The sequence below is a fragment of the Poecilia latipinna genome, unplaced genomic scaffold (assembly GCF_001443285.1).
Source record: "Poecilia latipinna isolate Pla-1442-1.1 unplaced genomic scaffold, P_latipinna-1.0 Scaffold851, whole genome shotgun sequence".
NCBI classification, from domain to species: domain Eukaryota; kingdom Metazoa; phylum Chordata; class Actinopteri; order Cyprinodontiformes; family Poeciliidae; genus Poecilia; species Poecilia latipinna.
Genome location: NW_015113467.1, coordinates 231,139 through 254,204, shown reverse-complemented (window position 1 = coordinate 254,204; position 23,066 = coordinate 231,139). Strand labels below are relative to the sequence as shown.

Below are 23,066 nucleotides of genomic sequence, written 5' to 3'. Positions count from 1 at the left end.
CTCAACAGGTGGAGACAGCAAAGGATGAAAGCCATGTTCCTCATTGCAACATATGAAGCAAACAAAACAAATTTTCAAACAAGGACATTTGGATTAGTATAGAATTACTGCTGGAATCAAAAGTGGAAAGCAAAACAGACGAATCCACACTAATTTTTACATTAGAAAATGTAAAAATGTATATTTGATTGTGGAAAAAAAATATAAGGGAGATTAATGGGGAAAAAAAACATACCGTTACATCATAATGACTGTATGTGAGTCTGTCGCTCATCATGCTATAAATAACACCAGTAACCTGTAGATGCCACCAACACAGCAAATAAAAGGAGCAGACCAAACCACAAGGTGGTGCCAAAAATATATCCTCCCTCCACTCTTCATGACAACATCGCCAGTCAATACCCCCTCCACACACACACACGCACGCACACACACCTCCTGTGAATCTGTGTTTTGAGGGGGGGGGGGGGCACTTTCCCAACTGTGCGCAGAGCGTCACATCAACATGCGCCACACATCTGCTGCTCATCACCCACGAAATGAATTTACAGTCCGATCTGTGTCACTTTCTGCCTGCGCCCTCCCAACATCCGTCACGACCAAGACGTCCTCTCTGCCTCCTTCCAACTAATGACTTGCGCTCTCCTGTCGCTGCCGCGCAAAGGACGGCTTCCATTCGGCCCAACATGCAACAATGTGCGCACGGCCAGAGTCCGCACAACAAGACAACTGTAGCCGCTCGGATATAAGCAAACAATCCGAGCAGTTCAAATCTGGCAACAAACCAACAGCTTCAGTCATCCATTAATTGGCAATTGCCCTGTAAATAACTATTAAACTTATCCCGCACGAATAAGCGACGTCTACCAAAACGCTTCATTTGCGTCGAGTCAATCTTAGGCAACTGACATTCTTTTAAACTCCGCGCAATCCCAAATGAAAAAATAAAAAATAAAAAAGACTCACCTTTGCTGCCTTCTTTGCTCGACTTAAAAATCAATTTCCCTCTCACTTTGGCGCGGGGTTTGTGCGGTTCGGTCCGCAGAACTCACGTTGAATCGCAAGAAAAGCCTGTAATTTGCAGAGTAACTCAATTTCCCCTCCTCGGGTCTCTGGATCTCACGCAGCTCCCCTCCACCACCGACACTCTCCGGACAGAGAAATGGACAGATTAAATGCGATAGCGATAAGATCAACAGCGGTCCGGGGAAATCTCTCCCCCTCTCTCTCTCTCTTTTTTTTTTTTTTTGGATGAAAAGATTTTTTCCCGCTTTCACGGGACAGAGGCAGAAAATAAGAGCAGAGGGGTGAAAGAGGGGGAAGAGAGAGCGGGTGGCAGGTGAGGGAAATCACATCCGAAGGAGTTTGAAAAATATCCCTCTTCTCTTTATCACCAGTAGAAATGAGCCCCCCCTTTTTTCCTCGCCGGTTAAAGAGTTGTTGTTGTTGTTTTTATTATTATTGTTCCACGGGCTCACAATCTGATAGGCCTTAAGAAGTGGAAGGTGTATCTGTGAGGATGATTGCAACGACGGCGCCGGTGATGCTGCGTAACCCGCATCCCACTTCCCCGTTGAGGGAAGAGCGCAGAGAGAAAAAGCGAGGCAGCTGATCCCTCTCTGTGCGCGAAGAAGCTCCTGTGATCAAACACTCTGCAGCCTGCCGAAAATAAAAAAGAAGAAAGAAGCCTCCCTTTTTTTTTCACATCTTGCGCTGTTGATCCATCCACTGCGGTCCGGTAGAAAGGTTCAGAGCAGACTGAGGTGCGGGTGAGGTCTGTCCTTTCTCCTCCTTTCCCTCTCTCGATCTCCCTCCCTCTCCCTCTCTCCGTCAGAAAAGGAAGATGCTCGGTCGGTGCCGTCCTCACGCAGAGACTCGCCGGGCGTGAAAAGGAAAATGCTCCCGGACTCTGCATTTATAAACCCATCACAGGAGGTGGACGCGGTCCGCATACGGAATAAGAACACGGGTTTTTACGGGGGGGGGGGGGAGAAAGTTAACCGTGTGACATGTTGCTCCAGCCCGTATGAGTCGTTGATTGGTGTTGAAAGAATATTTCGACACCCAACTTATCCAGCTGCTATTGTTTTGTCTAAAAGAGAAAGAAGGAGAGAGAGAGAGAGAAAAACGGAGTAGACACAAAAAAATTGTGCTGCTTAAACAACAATTTCTTACTGGTTTTCATCTCACTAAAGTATTACAAAGAAAGCAAATCCAGTTTCCACATCTCTTTGGTTGAAGATGTCAGGGGCTTGTTGGGTGGGCAGTGCGGTCATCCAGTGTCCTGTGAAAGTAAACGGCCTTTAACTTTTACACTTCTTGGCATGTAGCGACCACAAATTTCAGCACAGCTTATTGGGATTTAATGATAGGCTAACACAAAGTAGTGCATAATAGAAAAGTGGAAGAAAAATTTTAATTTTTTTTTGCTTTTTATAAAGAATCTTAGAAGTGTGCATTTCTGCCTACCCAAACCCCGTTTAAAGCCGAGTCAGGCTATATAGAGATATATCCCAAACACTGAACTTCTCACAGGGCTCCGTTCAGGTCATCATCTGAAAATGTACAACACGACTGGTAACCTACCAAAACATGGCCATGTTATCAACCTCGGCAAAGGTCACTGTGCTTTTGTTTTTTCCCGCGAGAGAGGTTTTACTGACAAACCGGCCGACCGGGTCATGTCTGCAACATTTGCAATTAGCAATAGTCACCCCATTGTTGCCAATTCAGCAACTTTATTGATATATTGAGCAACATTTCAGACAAAAAACTGGCATCGGCCAGAAAACTGCCATCGGTGGACACCTATTATTTATGTGTTTGAATGACACAGTCAATTTCCAAACTTAATCCAATTGAGAATCAGCAATACAACTCACAGATTTTCCTCATCCAATGTGACCAATGAGCTTTTTTCAGCTCCAGTCTTTATTTGACAGTGAGAGAGGGAGAAGAAATGTGTGTAAGGCCTACAGGCCGGGACTCAAACCCAGGACAGGTCTGTCGAGGACTGAGCTGAGTACATGGATGAGCACTACACCCCTGTGCCCTTACTTATGAGCTATTTTCCAAAGAAAACTGGACAACTAGTTGATTTAGGGGGTCCAACTACAAGATCATGCCACATTTCATACTTTTATTTGTAATTTATTTGTGTTGGTCTGTCTCATAAAACCCCCAACATATTAATTGAAATTTGTGGTTGTTTGTAGCACGACAAAAAGTGGACAAGTTAAAATGACTTGACTACTTTTGCAAAGCGCTGTACCTCCTCACTTCTGCCGTTTGGTTCTTTGAGTGGCCGCCAGTTATTTTGCAGTAAGAAAAAAAAAACCTAATACATGGATTGAGCACTATATGTCCACACTCTGACACACAGATGAGTCACAAACATAGTGGATGAACTGTAAATGTCAATTTAAACACTGAACACTATACTAAAAAGGTGAAGGTTATAAGTCATTAGAGCGGACAGCTCAGAAAAATCTGTCACCGCGACTCACCAGCCCACCCTCGGTACGCCCACTCAAATCATGCCATAAAACCGACACGAATCATGACACACCACTCTTATAACAGCTAAGAGGAAAAAAAAAAAACCTGCTAAATTTACATTGTTTCACACCAAACTGAATCATAGAACCCACAAATGCTCAGTCATCTGCCAACAAGCACTGGTGAAATTTTTTTTTATCATAATACACTGAAATGTAAACAACTCAAAGATACAAGGGAAAATATTTGTGCTTAAACAGAATTTATTTTTTATTTTTTTAACCCCGCTGCCGACTCAATCCTGTGATATTTTCCAGGACTTTTATTCACACAGCTGGTAGCCTTTCTCCCAGTAAAATCCCTGATTTTGAAAAATCTATTCAACCCCAGCCTTTTTTCCCTTTCACTGTATGCGACAAAGCTACTTTTTTGAAAGTTCTTTGAACAAACACTGCTTGGCAGAACTTAACCAAGAAATGCGTCTTCACGTTTTAGTAAAAGGGTAAAAAAAAAAAAAAGTTACTCATCTCTACCTGCACCACGAAGCGGCAATCCAAAATCACTCCAAAATAGTAAACCGTGTTTTTCACTCATCAGTAATCATGAGTAGAAATGGTGGCCGTCGAGTATTGCATGCCGCACCGTTCGGGATGATGGATCTGCAGTTAATGTCAAAGTGATCTTCTTAATCACAAACCCGTGTCCCTCTGAAGCTCTCAGGTATGCGGGGCACTCGTGCAATTAAACACAGGAGTGTCTCGCCAGACGACTTTGACTTACGAGTCCTTCATTCCAGTCGTCCTGCTTTTGCTGCAGAACACGCGCAAATTGTAATGCAACCTTTACATCAGGCACAAATCTCTCAATATGAAAGATGGCTTCAGTGCTTCCTCCAGATAAAAGGAGTGTAACCATGGACCTGTCTTCATGCTGTCCTTTCTGTCCAAAATCCTGTGATCTCCTTACTGCTCTGCGATTACATCTTCCTACCCGTCACTTTGATCATCAAGGCTACTCTGGAAGGTTTTAAGGCTAAACTCGGGTCCCAGTGTTTTGCAAAAGGAAGAATTTAACACACGAAGGAGGGATTTGGAAGTGAACAAGGGTGCCGTTTATTTCAAATCTGCTCCAAGCAGAGCCTGTATGTCCACAGCTAAAAGCGACTTAACATTAACTGCCTTACTTCATCCACAAAAACTAATGTGTTTAAAGTTGGTTTTGTTTGTATATTTTCCACATTTCACGCACAAATTTCTCACAATTCAGTCACAACTACCATCTTCTGTTCCTGCTCGTTTGTTTTCCTCATTTCTTTTGTTGTGCATTTTCCACTTTCAAGGTACACTGCATTCAGATTACAGCACTGCCGCTTTGATTTTCTTTGCTTGCTCCAACCGTGTGATTTTCTTTCATAAACCTCACAATTCTTTATGATGTTTGCTCAAAGGTTTTAGACACACAAAGACTGCAAAAGAAAACGTGTTGAATTCTAATTATTCCTACAGACGTTTTAAACTCCTCGTCATTCCTTGAAGGAGGCGAGGTTTTTCTGTTCCACCAGGTGTTTGCTAGTTGCTGCTGCCGCTAGTCTGGTGGAGCCGTGTGAGGAAATGGCTGAGCGAGTATTTTAGACACAGAATGACTGCGATTTCTCAAACACGTACAAAAGCATGAAGGCAACACTCCAGGCATGTTTTCAATGAGGGAGTAGCATTATTATGTGATTTAAAGCTGAAAAAAGTTAACTTTACGTTTTACTTTCCCTTCAAATGCAACAAAAATAAGGTGCGTTCTCTTTTGGGGTTTTGTTTTTTTACAAAATCTCCACATTTATTCACTCCATGTTCACTGCCCGAGTCTGTCCTCAGTATAAAAATGGGTCTGTTTCTTCAGCACATCCAGTCACTCATCCAACACTATAAAGACAGACTTTTCACACTAAAACTTGTTTAGAAGACATAGCATGTAATTTGCACAACCCTCAGTCTGATGAAAGATATGAGCGCCGCATAAGAGACGTACATATTTAACCAAAAACACCCTTTTGTGCTAGAGTGGGATGGAGGGAGAGGACGAAGGCACGTTTTCGTCACGAGAACGTAGTGATGAAATCTACCCTCCAACCATCTTCTCGCTCAATAATCTTCATGCTCGGGATTTACTCGCAAACGAGATCTTGATCTTAACAAGTGTTCTTCCCTAAATAAATAAAGCAACACTGTTAAGCCAGTGCAGCGTTCCTGCACTTTAACCGGATTTATTGGCGAATCTTACATCTGTGACAAGACCAATTGTACAGTTCAGCTGCATTTAGATTACAACCACACCATGATTTTAATCTTTTGGAGCCACCTGCAGGGAGGTTTAGATTAAGCCTCAGGAAAAAAACAAAAACAAAACAAAACAGGGATTATTAGCAGCTGCTGTAATGTACACAATCACTTCAACAGGTATGCAAAAGCTGACATCAATTATCGCAACTGCATAAGAGTGAACCACGTAAGTAAATCGTCACCGATTACAGATAAAAAAAATCTATAACTGCATGCTTCGAGTGGGACTTAATAAAGGGATTCCCACCATTCACAGCTAATATGTGGCCAGAATGGAAATTGAATAGGATATTTGTATTTCATAATGCAGACTGAGAGCTGATATTAATTTTTAATGTGTTCTAGGTGACGAACAGTGTGCCGTGCCAAATGGTTATTTGCCATTTTCCAAACACCGGTTCTAAAGCATTGACGACACCTTGAATATGAAGTTTGTCCTTGGTAAAAAAAAAAAATTTAAATCTAAAGATATGCACTCTGTGGTTAGGAGTAAGAAACTCCGGGCCTCATCTTTTAAAGGTTTTGCATGTACAAAGCCAGGTGCAAACTCAACAGCAATGTGCAAACCTGACATGCACACAAAGTGGAAACAGGATCGTGTCAGCAAACTGAGGAGGATGCAGTGTCTGCCTTCACAAGTGTGCAAAAATATGTGCTAATGGTAGGGTTAGGGTACTTGGACTTGTGAATTAGAAATGTTTAACACAGAGAAGATTAAACATATAGAATCTGCATTAATAGCAACAATCCTTGTTGGGATTTTTCCCTTGCTGTCGGACACAATAGTACTTTGTATTATTGTCAGCACGAATGAGTGTTTCAATAAGAGTAACTATAAAAATCTGAACACTTTATTTTAAAAAGTGTTTCATATTTCTTTAGCTCTAGACAAAATAAAAGACTTAGAGTTTCTCTTTCTGTTTCGCTTGTCTCACAGAAAGACATTTCCTTTATTTTTATTATGACATTGCTTGAGGTCTTACTTGACCAAAAAAAAAAAAAAAACAAAGAAAAAAAAATTGGAAGTAACCTGATTATTCAGTACAATCCATAAACTTACTGTACCGTAGCATCACACACAAACATCAAATCACGGAATGGGGGTAGAAAACATGTCAAGTCAGCGTTATAAAGGAAAGAGGAATGAAATAATATCCGAGCAAGTTTGGTTTGTTGTGGAGAAATGCAGCGCCGGAAACTTTATCTGATCTATCCGAAGTCAGATTCTTTTTTTAAGAGAGCTCTAAATCCCCTGGCGTGAGGTAGATGGCGATGATGGGTGGAATAAGGTAAACAGCAGCAGAGAATATGACATGCGGTACAGGCAACTTGACAGCAGCAGACGATTTAACGACGCATGCTGAAACACATGCTTTCTTTCCTGAGGTGCAATTTAGAGCCACACGCAAATTTGCCAAAGTGCAACGAATAATCAGCTGCACAAAACAAAATGTGCTCCTAAATATGTTTGGTTCGAGTCGCGTCGTGTCAGTCTGCCGCTGCTCGAGTCTGATTTGATTCAAGTGAGCATGACTTCATCTGACCCCGCATAAACTTCACATGACAGAGAGGCCTGTAGTAATTAGGCAGAATGCAGTCGTGCTGCTGCAGACGTTATTGACGGAGCCTTGAATCCCAAATGAACTGCGACCACGTGTGTGGAGGATGGATGAGAGCGAGGCTGCTGACGCTGACATGGCAGGACAAGGGTACAGTCACCTCACCGAGATGTAGCTCTCAATGGATGACACGTTTATGCTGAAGTCAGTGACTGGCTCCTTCACTGCGAGTGTATTGATTAAAGGAAAATGGCAAGGTGTGCTTGCATGGAATAAAACCTGCCACTGAATTGTAACATGGATTGTCAGCAATTTCCGTCATTAGCATTCAGGGCCTTATTCTATTGACAGATGTTCTGGCACCGACTTTTCCTTTTTCGGCTGCGAACCTGTGAGGTTTATGCTCAGCAAAAGGGCAAGAATGAATCTTGGACTTACAGTTTAATCACAAAACAACATTAGCCAAGTAAGAGACGATGTCTCGTATATCATTCAAAAAGTTGATTTCAAGTCATTTAGTTTGAAAAGATGAGTTATGAATCACAACACAGACTGTTACATGTGAAGAGTTGATTTGTGTATGTTTTGATAACGGCTTACAACCAATGAAAACCCAATATTCAGTTTCTCTGAAAATTTGGATACATCATGAGGCCAATTTAAAAGGTTTAATGCTACAGTTACCTTGTGCTCTATGCTCTTTGGGAAAACAGTGATCACTGGCTCAATTGACAAGAGCAAACCACAAAGGGAGGAGCCACAGCTTTGAGAGGATTTTAAAGAGAAGTTCAACCCAGACAGTTGGGGGAGATTCAGGTGACATGGGCTGCAGCTGGAGTTGGTGCCTAAACACCGACGGACGTATTCAGGAAATTGGCTAATGCTGTCGCAATCTTAAGCTGCTACTGACATTATGTCAGAAAAATCTTTATTGGCCTAGTCAGGAAACCGGCTGGATTGTTTTTTAGTCTTTGTCTCAACAGTCTAGGTCTACGTTTTCAAAGTTTTGGTCTCTCTTGGACTCCGTCTTAGAACTAGTCTTTGTCTCAAAACCATTTTTTGAGACCAAGGCCAACTGCAACCTTGTGCTAAAATCTCAATGGGTTACATTTAGATGCTACTAAGATTTTCTCTCTAACTTTAATAATTTAAGCACTGTAAGCTCTTTCTCCATAAGCTCTCAGGTGCTCAGTCAGAAAGAAAAATGCAAAGGTAAATAGGTATTTACCAGCTAGCTTGATTACATGCAGAAAAAGGAAAATTAGTTAAAGCTACTTTACTTTGGAGGATAACACACCAATAATAAGACAAATAATATAGTGTTACCTTCAGTGACCTCCACCTTAGGAGGTGGGCTGCAGAAATAGCAAACACTTTTTCTCCTCCTATGACCTGCTGCATGGATCACTACCTAAGAAACCAGGTATAATGTTATGTTTTTATGGAGCAGCAAACATCCAACAATGGACCAGATGGGTGTTATGATCCAAAATCAGATCTCATTTGAGGCCGAGGGTGAAGCCCGTCAACATTATGTCAACAGTGCTTTTACTGAAACAAGACCACGATCAAGACATACAATGATACAGACTAAATAAATACTATTCTGAGATTTACTTAAATTTACTTAGTTTGGGGTGCAGAGGTTGGCAGGGGGCACCACATCATTCTGCCTTCAGCCCCCAAATGGCTAGAGCCGGCCCTGGGTGAGAAACACAAGACCCAACAATGTAGACAAGCTGAGAGCCACCATCAAAACAACCCAGGCTTCCTAAAAAGGTCACAGCCACAGAATAATGAACTGAAGTAGCAGTTCATGCAAAAGGAGCTCTGACCACTGATGAGTGGCTTTACTGTAGCACACAGACTTTTTAGTTTACTTAGCAAGATCTTTTTGGTGTTGTGGTGGTCTTATGGTCTTATGTAATATTCATATTACCTAAGAAACTGCATTTTTGGTTTTCAGTAGCTCTAAGCCACAATCAGAATATCAGAAGAAGAAGAAAAAAAAACACTTTACATCTCTCTATATGTCCCTATGATTTCATAACTAAACATTGTCATTTTAATCAAAGCAGAGTTTTCAGTGATAGTCTAATACACTGGCAAGGCAAGGCAAGGCAATTTTATTTATATAGCACCTTTCAGTCAAAGACAATTCAAAGTGCTTTTACAGAGAAACAATACCAATCAGACAAGAAACACACAAAAAAAAAAACTGAGTTGCATCTGTTTGAAAACATGTAAAGCAAACCACAGTTTGAAGGAGCAATGCTTTTTTAAAATAAAGACCAAGCTTTTTAACATTTAAGAATCAACATTAACATAATGTAATGTTCTTTACGCTATGGGAATGAGCAAATACTTAGCTGCTCCAAGGCCACTAATACTTTAGATGAATTAGAATCAAAACATTTCACTTTCTTAAGCCCATATTTTTTTATTTGTATCTTTACTAAGACATTAATATTTCATTATAGCTGACAATGTTTTTTTTTTTTCCCCCATTCTTCTAAAACTTTAACCGTTGCACATATTGTGATAAATTTTTAATATTACACAAAAGTGCTTCCATGGTTGAGGAAAATTTAACGCCTCATACTGCTGTATGTTTGCAGGAGGAAAAAAAAAAAAGAAAACCCTGAGGATTATTCTCTTTATGTTCTGGGAGGTGTACCCTTTCTGCGAGAAAGAAATGTCAATTCTGTACCGCTACAGTCCCGTCGTAACCTGACAGCACTGCAGCTCCTTAGAGAAAACGTCACTGCTGAGGAGAGGAGTGGGGAAGAAGTGACTTATCGAAACAAAATCTTTTTAAAATATATCCCCAATATTTCTGGACCTGTGGCACAAAGGGGTCAGTTTTCATTTGCCACTCTTCTGTGATCGTCAGAGAGCCAAATGGGGATAAAAGATTAACCGTCTACAGTATCAGGTACCTCATTCGTGACACGTGCGTAAATGTTAGCTCAGAGGACGGCTGCATGTGAGCTCCAGAGTAAACTCTTCACCCTGACAGCTGCTGGCGTTAAAGATTGATTTACGACTCTTAGCCACCAGAGGTTTAACACCTCTCCTGCGAGCCATTGCAGATTCAGACGTGGTATGACCAGCTGGTAAATATTCATCAGCTCTGAATCAGGCCAGTGCCGCACCAGTGCAGCAGTGCTGTGTCAGTGTGTCAGGTGGTGTTGTTTGGTGTCCATCTGCATGCGCGCGGACACTCCTTTATTACCTGCGTGTACCGCATTACCTTCCGCCCCCGAAGGCCCGCCTGTATTGTGAATTGAGCGGCCAAGTGGTGGTGTTCATTTTGCATCAGCTAACAGGACGGATCCTCCTCTCCCGTCAGACTGACAGCAGGCTAATGGCTCTGGCTCTTTTCCAGTGGATGTGGAGAGATCGGAAGACATGAAGGATGAGGGAAAAACAGAGAGCGTGGGTAACAAGAGATAAAGCAGTGAAGAAGAGTTGAGTGACATGAATTCGGAGCAGCTAACCAAGAAATTGTGTCGGAGTGGGTCTGCCCCCAAACTCTTAGCTGCTTGTGACAGTTCTGAAAGCCGGCGTAGAGCGAGATGTCGCCTGGATTAGAACTACGTGTGCTAAAGCTCATGTGTCTCTCAGCTGGAAAGCTGATGTGGAATGAGATGAGGGGAGCAGGGGGATTGATTCACTTTCTTTGGACAACTTAAAGTGAACAATAACAGAGCAGCTATATTCCACTCAGCACAAGAGAACAAGCACTTAAATGCTTCTTACTCGTATTTCAATACAGGAGGAATGAGCAATAGGGCGGATGGGGGCTTTTAAATAACAGTAATAGTTTGCGAGATTTAAATCACAATTTGTGCTGCCTGACTGGTAAGTGGGTTGCAATATTTAAGCATAGAAGCAAGAGACTGCTAGCATTTAGGGAAGGAAAAAAAAGTTCCTCTGCAAGGCAGTTGGATTCATTTATCAGAAGTTTGCGTTCTCTCTCTAAGGGTTAAAATTCCATTAATTAGTTGTATTCATTTCTTTCTTTCTTTTTTTTAAATCCAGGCAATTTTGATTATTTTCTACAATCCACACAAGGTCACAAAACTGCACAGACAGGCTCAAATGTATACATACACCCCAAGTAAGATCTATCAAATATCATCCATTGAGATGCATCTCAAACAAACTCTTAGTGCAGCCATCAGCGAGGTTCTGCAGGGTTCTGACAGAACTGGTCTAGTTAAAGGTCGAGAGGAGGCATTCTGTAAAATTGATTTTCTTTTTAGATTTTTATCATGTTATAATGTTAATCCCTCATCAAAAACACACCTGGAGTGTCACTCTGACTCTTTAATGTTTGAGGGAATCTCTGGTGGTGCCTAAATGCTTGCTCTCACAAAGCCCCACCCTTTTACCCAAAGCTCCTCCTTGGAGCTGCAGTCTCATAAATCACCCCTCTCCCACTCAGCTTTGGAGGAGCAATTAAATGCCTGGGAGATCTGCACATCTGAGGAACTTGAACTACTTCTCAGTCCATCACTCCTCGGAAGCGTTAACGGCCTAATGAGAAAGAAGCATTGTTGTGATGACCTGCTGAAGGGGAAGTGTCGAAAAGATTAGGAGATTCTTAGAGAGGCCAATTTCGCATGTACAGCATTTTTTATAACATGGTAACATGCTATAAAATGGCACTATGTGCCAGGAAAATACATGGTACCGCCCCTTTAATTGAAACGGGTCAGTTTTCTGTCAAGCACTCGGCTCTCAAGTGCAGTCGACAAATTTCCAACAGGGCTAAGGTTGAGCCTTTGGAAAGGTCATTCAAGAAAGCTTAATGTCAGCCTGCTTTATCCACCCCAAAACTACTTTATGTGCATTTGATATCATTGTCCAGATGAAACAGCTAAAAATGAAGGCCCAGCCTCCTACTTGTTGATTTCAGAGGTAGGACATTTCTTTGTCATCCACGTTTTGCAAAGGATCAGTACAACAAGGGGCAAAACAAAGCCCTGCAATGTTCTTAAAATTGAAAGTATTTGTCTGACCATAAAATGCATTTTTCCAAAAGGCATTTGGTTTCTCATGATAGCAACTGTCAAGTGTTTTTGTTTTTTCTTGGTCGCCACCTTCTCAGCCAAGGGTTGATGTTAAACTTGCTGCACTGTGGCAAGTAACAGCTGTTAAAGCTGTCTTAGCATTTTTCTCCATGCAGGACCATGCAAAATTTAGTTTTGCTTCCAGAGCTGCACAGTACATCAAATCACAGTCAGCATCGCAGCAACGTGTACAAAAAAGTGTTTTTACTAGATTGGTTGGATGCAGTATTTGGAAGGTTGTTGTTTTTCAATTCAAACTCAATTCATAGAGACTTTATTGAGCTCAAAGCAAAATGAAATGTCTTAACACACATTATGCAAGGTTCTTCAAGGAGTTGTAGATTTTATTTATTCGTTTCAATGACCTCATTTTCACGAGAACGTCCTTAGACGCTGATGACTGAGGGTAGAAAGAACCTCCAGTGTGTTTCACAGCAGAAGCCGCCGAGTGTCGCCAAGATTGAGTTTAGCTTAATTTATGTTGTGCATGCTAATAATATATTTGCCCAATTTCAAGGACGCTCCTCGCCCTTGATGTCTACAGATGAAATTGATTTGAGAGGTCGAGATGCTTAAGTTCAGAGAGTGGTGGAGACCTTGTGCTCATGGAAAAAAGAAAATGGTGAGCATTAATTGCAGCCAGCATCATTACTGAAATATATATATTAAAAACAATCTTCAAATCCCATGTGCTCTAATATCATGGAGCATTACTTGTATCATCTATGAGTTTCTTTGTGGTTTTTAATATCACTTTATGCTCCATCACTTCAGCAAATAAGTGCTCAAAATAAATATTTTTGTCCTAGAACAATACCAATATATTTTGGAGATCCACTGACCCTGGAGTTTCCTTGTATTGATTTAACCTTCATCACTTTTCCTTTCGTCCACTTCTCTTGGATTTTACAAATGGTTTATTACAGCCACCGTCTAAATCTTTAATAAAATTCCTCGAGGCACTGTTGTGATAGCAAACGTTTCTCTTTTTTTTTTTTTTTTTTTTTTTTCCGGGTTATCGCTGCCTTGGCTCATTACTGTGCGAGTCAAGAGGAGGAGAAAAGTCGGTGGTTATTTGAGGAAATTTACCTGCAATCAGGAGATATTCTTTCTTATCTTGATTTTCACCAACTCAGACAATCTACTCTGTCAATCTCCAGTCTCGATTTTATTAAAGGTTAAACAGCAAAGATGGCACAGATTTCTGCTGCCAGCTGAACAGACCACACATCACCAGAGCATAATTATGTAATCAGGAGAGTACATCAAAGCCTCTGGCAAACTGACTTGTCAGCGTGTGACCTCTCTAAAAAGGGACAAATAAACGCGTCTATTTTGGGACTTCTGCTGATACATAAAGCTGGATTTTCTTATTATCGCTGCACGCTCGGAGAAGAAACGAGAGGCTATCATTTCAATAGGTCAAAATAGCTTAGCTTAACCTTAAAAAGCCCATATGCTGTTAAAGCTGTTTGGCGAAGCAAAGCCACCTTTTATCCAATTGTCAAGGTCAAGATGTTAATGCAGAAAGGCTCTCCGTGGTCCAACACTTAATAGCCGCCCCCCTGCTTGCCTCCCCACTTTTCCAAACAGTGCCTTTGTGATCCTGCTTGCAATGCAGCTGGATTATCAGGGGCCCTTGACTGAAGTTATTTTCTGCAGCACCCGTGGGTGAGACCTCTGCGCCAAGAGGTCAGGGGAAACGGCTCACCGCTGAGGCCTTACCGGGAATTATTAGCGTCCGCTCAATTTTTGCCCTTTTCAAAAGCCAGCTGGACGCCGTCAGACGAGTTAAAACCGATGGCAGGGGAGCATCTTCGATGTTACAGATAACTAGCTCAGGAGCCTCCAGCCCACGGAGAGAATAGCAACAGATGACCAAGCAGAAAGGGCATTTTCGATTCCAGTCAGGGTTTTTTTTTTTCCTTATCCTCTTCATTTCCTTTGCGTTTTTTTTTTTTTTCTGCAAGTAGATTCTTTCCTTCCTGGTGTTGGAATCAGTACAGGAGCTTCATTGATCATCACTGAGCTAAATCATCTGACCCCATTTTATTCTATTTCAGCATTGAGGACTCTCAGACAGGCATGCATCAACTCTCCTAATCTAAAGTCGAGATGCACCTGGAGCTGTGAACGCTCACCGAAGTGTCACCTCCACACCAACACTCTAATGGATGCCAGTCAAGCTACTGCAGCATCCACTTAAAGCATAAAACGCATTCTGAAATATGCGCAGCTGGATGCCGAAGTCTGTCGCCTACATATGCTCAGAGCGAGAGGAAAGATTCGATGCAAACAGACTTTCCTTCCTTAAACTACTTTTTGAACTTGCATTTAAAAAAAAAAAAAAAACTAAAAAAATTAAAATACAATAGGTTGACTTGAATGGACCAAACTGGATTAGAACTGAACTTAACTTTGTAGTTTGCCGCAATTACTCTTCTATGCGTTTACGAGCAGACTTTTAAGATGCCAATGTGAAATATGAAGAAATAAAATATGCATCAGACTATTAATGGTAACAGCCTTTGAAAGTATTCCTATGCAGATTTATTTAAACAAATTAGAGTGTCTTGATGTATTAAAGTCAAAAAAATAAACCAGATTTTGACTAAATAAACAGTGATTTCTGTTCGTTTTAAAAAGATGGCCCACAGAAAACAAACAAGAAAAACACTTTTTTCTGACAGTTTCATTACATAAGACCCATAGAAATAGATTAGTGCCTCCTAAATATGCGATGCCTACACAACCATGCTGAATACCGTTGACAGTTGTTCAGCAGATAATCATTGATACCCTCCACTATGACGGTAAGACACAAACAATCACCATTAAACAAGCTGGTTGTTCACAGAGAGCTGAAACCAAATATATTAATGGAAAGCTGAGGAGGGGAAGGCATAGGGAACATGCACAAGCTGCAGTCTTGAGGACTTGAGACTTCGCCTGTAGCCTAAATAGTCTGAGATATAGATACACTTTGCATTTTACTTGGAAATCAAGGCCCTGGAGTCAAGAGCTACTGAATCCAAGTTTCTTGAGGTCCAGTTTGATGGTTTAAGGAGCCAAACGGTCGGCTGGTGTTGATCTGCAGCTGTTTGCCAGGAAACTTTAGAGCACTTCATGCTTTCCTCTGATGACAAGCTTTAGGGAGATGCTAATTTCACTTTCCGGCAAGGTTTGGCACCTCGTCACACTCTTAAGTGTACCAGTGTTTGCTTCAGTGACAATATGATTGATTGATATTGTACTTCACATGAACAGACTTTTCTATAATCTAACATTGCTGTTTTTAGTATCTTAGTTCTACTATATAAAATTCTAGCTTTCTGAGATACTGAATTTTAAAGTAGAATCAATAAATGAAACACATTCCAGCATGTAAGAGATATAGAAAAAAAACTTGAATCGCTGTAATCAGTTACTTGAAGATATTCTGTTTTATTAAGATGTAGCTGTAAAAAAACCCCTGTGCTTTGAGTTTTAGATTAAATACCATTTTATTTCTAGTTTTGTTAAACTGCTAAAGTAAAACTGTCTCAGCTTTAAAGTTGCTGTAAAGCTTATCCTCATAACCTAAGCCTATAGTTTGCTATCTGCAACCCATAAAAAGGACGGCGTATTCGATTTGTGGCAGCAGCAACCAAACGCCTGTTTACATGGCACACACAAAAATGATTACGTAATTAAGCAAGCTTAGCACGCTCCGTGGAATGAAAGAAGAACCACGATTCCTAGATGACTCATTGTGACTCATGACTATGATCATTCGGGGGGGAAATTAAAAAAAAGGGACGAGGATACTACACCATTCTGCAAATTATTTTTAGTCAAATGTGGAAAATATCACCAGCTGTTTTCACAGAGACTCTCTTAAAGTGCTTTCACTCCCTTTACATTTTTGATAAAATGTCTAACTGGCATCACCAAGGCCTCGCCAAGGAAAAGAATAAATGCCATATTGTTCCGTTAACGGTACTTGCTTTTTGGTGCCGTGTTCAGATTTGAGTTACTCAAAGCAGAGCGAAATAAGTGTTATAAATCACCGAGTCCTCATCCAGCATCGGTTAGAACGAGGCAGGCTCCAGTGTGTTTCCCTTCCAAATGCCCAGAGGCCAACGCAGAGCGGCTGACTCCAGTGAAATGTCAGACAACCCACTTAGGCTTTTAAGCATCTAACTTTGTTTTCACCGTATGGTTTTCTCCTCTCTCTCTCTCCCATGTCTACGCGGTACTGGACATGTAGCCACCGCAATCCGTCCAATCAGCCTGGCAGGACAGAGGCTGCAGCTGCGCACCTCTCCTTCCGGCGCCAGTTGCAAAAATCCCCAAGAAACACGACTGCCAGCAGCGCCATCGATTTCTAATGTGCCTCCGCGGCGTGTTAAGCCTAGGTGTGCTCCCGGGTCGCAGCTCAGAACGCTCCCACTGGTTTTTCTTTCACAGCAGGATGAACAAGGGAGCCCGGCGCCAGCTGGCCTGCCTGCCTGAAGCCTTTTACCCAGATACTCCATCAAAGTGCCGTGTGGTAATTAGACAGGGTTAATGCCAAGCCAAGTCACAGGTGCCTATTCATTATATGATTGCTTGATTAGAACTGGTCCCACAGGAGGAACAAAGGGTTCGGGTATCATTCTAGTATAAATTTGGTTTGCACGAATCCTTGCCCAATCGGCGGCGTGTTTTCACTCTTGGGAAGCCAGTTTATTCCTCTTTCAGAATTGACTGTACACATCTCGCATGGCTCATTGTTCTGCGTGGTACACCGATTACAATAAAGGATGGACTAAACAGACTGGTGGAATTGCATTGATCCTCAGTCCAATTCATCTGATACTGGCCTCAGCTCAATGGGGAGGGAATAGGGCAGCACAGAAATCGATTCTATAAGGTCAGGGTTCCCGTTTGGGAAATAGGTTACAATATAAGTGAGGGTTTTGCAAGTAAATGGAAAAAACAAATTAAAGAGAGGCATTAACGTGCGTGAAAAGTATGCATTTACTTGTACCACGTAACTACAATGGTACAGATTTGATTGAAATATTTAATGTGTGTGCAGATAGCAGGGCAGCACAGAACTGTATTCACTATAAGAAGAGTCATAGCTCAAAGTTGTTTTTCATTTTCCTCACAAAGGCAAAAAGAAAAACTTAGAAAATATGTAAAGTCTTGCCTTTGACTGTGCATGAATGTTTCTCTGTTTGGCCTGTGATTAACTTCGACTTATGCAGCAAAGGAACAGCTGTTAGGTTAAAAAAATAGGCTCAATCTGCCTGTGAATACAATTATAAGAATGTATACACAATGAACCAATGGACGAAAATGCAGATATTTATTGTGAAACTGTAAAATTAAAGGGAAGAAACTAAAACCTTTCCTGGTTTTCCTTCCAAAAGTAGCTCATTACACACCGACTCGCAACTGTATTCATAGATCATGACTCGAACTTCGTTACATAACAACCGCTAACCTTTTATAAGACGAATTGACACGCCATAGAGGGAAGAAAAAGTGTTGCTAGTTGCAAATCTCTTTTCATTTTCAGCTAAACATCTTCATGTTCAGCCTCAAATCAGTTATTTTTTAAGTAATTACCTTTTGCTGCAATTGGAGTGACATTTCTTTGGTGTCCATCACCTTTCCACATCTAGAGATTGATGTAATTGCCCATTCTTTTCCGTAAAGTAGTGCAATCTATGTATAGCATCCATGAAGAGCAATTATGAAGTCTTAAGCCACAGGTACCCAGTTTGATTTAGGTCAGAGAATGATGGGTACATTCCTTTCCATTCTAATATGTTTTGATATAAACCAGTCGATTGACTGATGGACCTCCAGAATCCCCATTTATCTAACAAGTTTCTTTAAGGATCGGCCTGTACGCGACTCCTTTCATCCTCTGATCAAATCTCAACAGCTTCATTGCCTTTGAAGAAAAGCATCGATCCACCATAATGCTGTCTCTTCTATACTTTACCATGGGGATAGTGTTTTCAGAGTCATGTGCAGGGTTACTTTTCAGCAACAAATCTGGCATAGTCAAAATATTTCTTTTTGGTTTGTTAATTTTCAGTGTATTAGTTTATATTTTCAACAGATCCCTCCCACCTGAGCTGTGAACCTTTTCAGTTCTTCCAGAGTTATCGTGGGAACATCGACTGCTTCTTTGAACGATACTCTCCTTCCTTACCATTTCGATCAAGTTGGATGGCCACGTCTTGGTAAGTTTACAGTTACGCTATTTCAGATGATCCTGAGGTATTTATAGCCCAGCCCAGCTACAAAGTTCTCCACATCATTCTGCTTTGTCCTTTGGTCTTTTGGATTCTGTTTACTAATCACAAACCTTTGAGAACTTCCTAGAACGGCTCTCTATTTCACTGCTGGAATAAACTACAGAGACAATTTACTAGCTTGGTAACATCTGAAAACAATTTGTTGTACTGGATTTTAATTGGGGCTACCAACTGAAAGAGACTGATTATATGCTTGCCAAGTTTAGCAAATTTTTATTAGTATAAAATAAATTTGAAACCCCTATTGTAGACTGAAAAGAAAAAAAAATGTTTCTGAAGTTTGTAGTTGTAAAGAGCAAAGAGTAAATAATATGCAATAGATATAAGCACTTCTGAAAGAAAATGCAAATCTGAAGAGCAGCAGATTTTTGTTTAAGATTTTCTCTCTTTTTATCTTGAGTTTGAAATATAAATATCTTATTTTAAGTGTCATGCAACCAGCCTATTATCTATTGCATTTAAAAGAAAAAAACACACACACACACAAAATGTTTCTGCAAGAAAGGCTACTTGGAGAAACTGGAAGAAAATCGCTGATCATTTTGTTGACCGATTCAGAGTCTGACCTAAAATGACTCATTATAGACATTCGCTGATATACGAGTAAGAACAGAAGCTCAGGATGTTGCTTGTGAGGATCCTGCTGCAAACACACAGATGAATACTGATGAACAGTGCAGTATATCAAATGAGAAAAATGAAGCACAGCAAACAGGGGAGGTGCTGTATTCCTAACACGCAATTTGCAAAGCGAAGACTTCGAGTGCTTGTCATGTTTAGTTTAAACCAAATACGTCACAATCACACTTCATCAGTAATTCTGCAACAATAACCAACTAATTCATACAGTGACACGGGATAAACACTGCTCGCAGCCTGATGTGTAAATATACAACACCTGAACCATCAGTATGGTAATGGATGCACTGCTGGATACATTAACATATTAATGAGAATTTGGTTTCAGGAAGCAACGGGTGTCTGCAAATGCAAGTGCTTGTGTGAAACTTCACTTTTTAGTCGATGTGCAAGGATGGATTATTATGAAACGGTTTTGTTGGGATTGCTCAAAAAAAAAAAAAAGGTCTCGTTTGTGTCCCGTCACAGGTGAATTATTATTCCAGCATCCTTATCTTGGAGTTGGGCCCCTTCAGCGCAAACATAATGACGTGCTCCACACTACGATCGCAGCTACCCAGCATGGGACGAGCTCAGAAGGAATGCTCAAGCTGATTTCAAATGAACGCCAGAAAACAAGTGGAGACATTTAAATATTAAGAGAAGAACAGTGCCAGCCTGCTGAGAGTTTCAAACAAGACCAATCTCAGGATAAAGCATCTTTTTCCTGCATTACTTGGGGCATAGCAGAAGCAAAAAAAAAAAAAAACTCATCTCATTTGAGGATGACACAAAGTGCCCTGTTGAATTGTCCAATGTGACTGACACCGCTCTCCTCTCCGTCTTTGCCTTTTCAATTAGCTTGATGACAGGTGCACAAACGAGAATCAATTACCGATCCTTTCGTATCCCTTGTGTCTTTATCACAATCTGTCCCTAGCCATTTCTCTCCTATTACTCCCTTAATACGTTACCCCTCCTCCACCTCTCCATTTTACCCCCTTTTTCTTTTTTTCTACCTCATCTTGGATTTTCACCATCTTCTCTGAACAGGTCCTTTCCCTCTCCTGCCTGCTTCACTGCAGCAGAGTGACAGATTGAGGAAAAAAAATAACAGAGGAAGCACATCAAACTGTGTGGATTATTACAACCCTACTTACAGATACACTACGCATAACCACGGCCAGCTATAACACCACAACAGGTAGCAGTAAACCTGAAGAAAGGTAACATTATAGCTGCACAGATCTGTGTCGGCTCCCCTGATCTCCGGCTTCGCCTTGGTGTGAGGGCCAATAAGATATTTAGACGTTGCTTGGTTCAATGACTTGGCAAACACTGGAGTGAAATGTGTTTGGAAAAAATCAAAAAAGCACTGTGAGTTATTTAAAACACTGATGTCACTGCAGGTTTTGGGGTGGGTCTTGCTTATTGAGGAGTTGCATGGTGGAAGTTTGCCACCTGCTGGTAATCAACATCACCTTCTCTGGCATCCGTCATCAAGTGGCACATTACTCTATTATCACAGAGGACATTTTAAATATGTGTAAAAAAAAAAGGTAGCAAAATGTTTTTTTTTTTTTCAAAAATTCATTTTTTTCCCCCAGGTTTTTTTTTTTTTTTTTTTATTTGTGCAAATATGTATAGTATCAATCTGGACATTCTGACTGCTTAAGTGTTAATCAGAAAGGCGGCTGGTTTTAGCAGATAGAGCTCTGTAACCCTGACCTGAAGGTAAAAGTCTAAACTGTGTCTGTTCATGGTGTGAGAGGACAACACAGACCTTAGCTGCCCTTTTCCTGACCATAGATCTGTACAAGTCCTGAGAGGAGAGAGCCACAGAGTGATGGATGAGCAGAGGACAGACTGAGAAATGGCTGTGTAAAAGATAACCAGCTGCTCTTATGGTAGGTTGTATTTCTTGAGTGGCCACTGTAAGTACAGTCTCTGCTGGCCCCTTTTCTGAACAGTGTGTGAGGATCATCTCAGGTCCCGAGAAAGGGTGGTTCCAAGAAGTCGGACGTGGTCCGCAGTGTTTTTGAGGATTGTGAGGGGAAGGAGTGCTAATGGTATTCTCCAAAAGTCCACCTTCATCTCCACTGTCTTTTCTCTACTGTTTTGAGTTCCAGGGGATTCTGACCACACCAGTGGGCCACCTGATCTGCCTCCTGTCAGTATGCAGACTCATTACCCTCCTGGATCAGGCCAATAACAGCGGGCGAACTCACTACCTGGGTGGTGCCCATCTTGATGGTTCTTCTTCAGGAAAAGATGTTCGCCAGCCCTCACCTGCTGCTACTGGTCAGTCAGGAAGCTGGTGATCCGCAGACAAGTGGATGCCACTACAGATGAAGTCCACAAATAGGATCCTGGCATACATCTCTAGTTGATCGTGGTGGTGCAAAATGAAGTGCAGCACAAAGTCAACCGCATCATCTGCCAAAGATTGCGAGATGAAGAGTGGAAAGGAACAGAATCCAAATTGCTTAAGATTCAGTGTGATGCTTCCACAGCCAGTGATGATTTAGCATGAAATAAAAAATTTGCTGATGAAGTTCCATTATCCCCCCCACCATCAAGTCCAAAGTCGGTATCGTTAGTCTAAGGGAAAACTTTGAAGGGAACCTATTATGTTTTCTTAGGATAGGTCTGTGGGCTACACAAAACTGGTCTGCATGCGTCTTTTCGAGTCCTCTCTCATTAGAGAAGCAACCTGTGCTTCCTGAACACCTCAGAGCCTTATATTGATCTCCTTCATGCAACGCTGCATTGACACAGTAATTCATGCAAAAGGAGGCCCAAGTAGACATAGATTAAAGCAGGTCAACATTTTTCTTGTATTAAAATGCATTATTCCCTGCAAAAGATTATTTGGATTGTTTGTTTACTCAAAATTATAAATAAACAAATGCTTGAAATACATCTGTGTATTAAACTATATATTTCAGTTTCTGAATTCAATTAAAATTTATTTTGGATTATATCAAGGTAAACTTGCACACTGAACTATTAATTGCAATCTAAAAAAGAAAAAAGACTGCAATTATTCTGTTCAAATTATGTGGCACAGCAACTTCAATTATACAATATGCCTCTGCAGAGACAAAGTCAAGTCTACACTGAATAAAAAATGCATACCATCTTCTGTTTGCCTTAGAATGAAATGTAATAACTGTAAAATTCAATCTGAAGAAAGATAATCTGACAGCTCAGATGGGATTGTAGAAACATCTGAACTCTGATATATCATCTTTGGAGTATGAAGTCCAATATGTACTCAGGAAATTTTAAAAAAGTAAAAAAAAAAAAAAAAAGGCATTTGATTTTCTATGAGAAAATTATTCATGTGACAATGCGATAAACATATTCTCACCCATGAGAAGATTGTAGCGACTGGTATGTATGAAGTACATCTTAATATTATTTAAATACCTACCTAAGATGTAAACAAATGTTCTTACCTCAGCGTTAACACCAGAGGAGCCATGCATCCTCCTGTAACTCCTGGTTGTTTCCTCACTTCAACACACCTGAATTGAATGGTTTAATTACTACAGCATGTCAGTCAAAGTACTCCACAGGTCTGTATATGGCATGTATTTGATTCAGGTGTGATGAAGCAGGGAAACACTCGCATGCATGGTAAAAAAAAAGTCTTCCCTCTGCTCAGAATTTTAA

General features: G+C 41.0%; 1 long non-coding RNA gene across 1 annotated transcript; it reads right to left on the bottom strand.

The window, feature by feature from the left end:
• Window positions 1-1,462: 1,462 nt before the first annotated feature.
• LOC106956857 (uncharacterized) lies at window positions 1,463-23,066 on the bottom strand. Its single transcript, XR_001426840.1, has 3 exons — window positions 22,850-23,066; window positions 2,205-2,287; window positions 1,463-2,095 (listed from the first exon to the last, which is right to left on the bottom strand). It is a non-coding gene; the product is annotated as an uncharacterized LOC106956857 (long non-coding RNA).